Consider the following 2,206-nt stretch of genomic DNA (forward strand, 5'->3'; position numbering starts at 1 on the left):
TGATGGTGGTGGTGGTGGTGGTGGTGGTGGTGGTGCTGTGGTGGTGTTGGTGGTGGTGGTGGTGGTGGTGGTGGTGGTGGTGGTGGTGGTGGTGGTGGTGGTGGTGGTGGTGGTGGTGGTGGTGGTGGTGGTGGTGGTGATGGTGGTGGTGTTGTGCTACTGGCACAGAGACAGCTGGCTATGAATTATGAGTTAGTGGCAATAACTGGTAGCAGAAACGCAAACCGTTCTATCCTTCTGAACCTCACAAAGTCTAGGGGCTGAGGATTGCTGGTTCCAGGTTCCAGAGACGCGCGTCTCGCCGCTTGACTTGGTATAACCATGGTGGCAGTATAGCAACGGAGGTCGATCACATCCTCGTTAATACTCGTTAGAGGATCCCTTAGAATTGTAAGATTTTCCGGAGTGCTGAGGTCTTTGCGAAAGGGTAGGCGGTGGCTGAGTGGTTAGTGTGCGGCGCCAGCATTCACCACGCCATGGACAACGTCGATTCGAATCCCCACGCTACCACCTGGGATTTTTCAATCACCGCCGAGCGGCCTAAGAATACCCACATGCTGTCCAGAAGACCATCCATCAACCCGGACTCTATAAAAAACCGGCCAAGTGAATCAATAATGAGTTCCGGGGAGCAGCATGAGCCAAGCATAACTGGCGCCACTATGAAAAAAGATTGCATGCGCAATGACGGGATTGGGCCGACTACTGGGCCCCTGAAGAAAGCCTACCGGCGCAATAGGCTGAGATGTAAAAAAAAAAAAAAAAAGACCATAGACTTGTTGTTGCAGTACTGAGGATTCACATCATGTCCGAGAAAATTTCAAGATGTAACCCTTAAGGGTTCTATCTTGAGAAACTGAGGGACCTGGGGTGTGCTCAGGAGTATGTAATGGCAGTGTCAAATCGGTTTGGGGTGCTTGGTACTCTTTGGACCCTTAGGAGTTGTGGGATATCTTTAAACATGAAGTTCCCAATGCTACCGAGGAGTGCATTGGAAAGCTTCCGAGGTTTAGGAGTAGAGTTGCCTCGAGGGAGACACGGGAGACACTGGAGAATACAGAGGAGATTGGTGCTGCCAGGCTGGCTGGGGACTCGAACCGATACATGATTCATTCACGAAGGCCTAGAGCTCTTCAGAGGAGGTATAAGGATAAAGATGTCAATGGTCTCGCTGAAAATGTCAAGAGTTGTTTCAATGCAATTGGGGAGGCGGTGGTTGAATGGATAGCGTGACGGCGCCGCGTTCGGTACGACGCGAGTTCAATCCCCGACCTGTGCCACCAAGCAGGGATTTTTCAGCCGCAGCCGAATGGCTTAAAACTACCCACATGCTGTCCAGAAGACCACCTATCAACCCGGACTCTAGATTCTAGGATTAAAGATGAGCTCCGGGAGGGCGGCATGAGCCAATGCAAGATGGCGCCAATATAAACACTCGCCTGCGCCAGAACGGGCTGGGCCGACCATCAGGCCCCACCGGGAAGAAGCCTTGGGCCGACCATCAGGCCCCACCGGGAAGAAGCCTTGGGCTGACCATCAGGATCCACCTGAAAGAAGCCTACCGGCGCAATAGGCCACGACGTAAAAAAAAAAAAAACTTAGACCTGCCTTTCGAACATTAAAGAAGCTCCACTTAATAACACAGACGATTATTATTGAAGCGGCTGATGGGCAGATAGTATCAGATGCGGATGGGTATCGAGCTCATTGGACCGAGTACTTTGGGCAGCAAAAGACCTAAGGCCGGGGTCACACAGTCACGATCTTGACTCCCGGCGCCTCTCGGCGTTGGATTTGTCGCGCTACAAGACGTACGTTAAGACCGTCGTAAGTAGATCCCCATAAATGCCGACCATTGCCGACGTCAAAACGACGTTGTTGAGATGGACATCCGACATCGTAACTTATTGCCGACGTGTGACAGATGCCGGGAAGGGCTCCGATTGTTTCGAAATTTCCAAAACTGTCGGCATGTGGCCCGACGTCGGGAGGTGCCGGGAGTCAAGATCGTGTCTATGTGACCCCGGTTTAAGCGGACAGCTCCCTTTTGTTGGCTTCCAGATGGCGGTTGTTGACCCATCAATAGACGAAACTCCACCCTCTTTTGCAGACGAGAGAGATGCTGTAAGGAAGTTACAGGGTGGAAAGGTAGCTGGGATTTGTAATATCAGCGCGGAGAGGCTGAAAGCTGGGGTTGAAGCCATGC

The 2,206-nt window shown here is 52.0% G+C and overlaps 1 pseudogene; it reads left to right on the forward strand.

Annotated features, from left to right (window-relative positions):
- Nucleotides 1-2,061: 2,061 nt before the first annotated feature.
- The window catches only part of LOC126982037 (uncharacterized), a 912-nt pseudogene continuing 767 nt past the window's right edge, over nucleotides 2,062-2,206 (forward strand).

This window comes from Eriocheir sinensis, chromosome 50 (genome assembly GCF_024679095.1).
Source record: "Eriocheir sinensis breed Jianghai 21 chromosome 50, ASM2467909v1, whole genome shotgun sequence".
In the NCBI taxonomy this organism is placed as follows: domain Eukaryota; kingdom Metazoa; phylum Arthropoda; class Malacostraca; order Decapoda; family Varunidae; genus Eriocheir; species Eriocheir sinensis.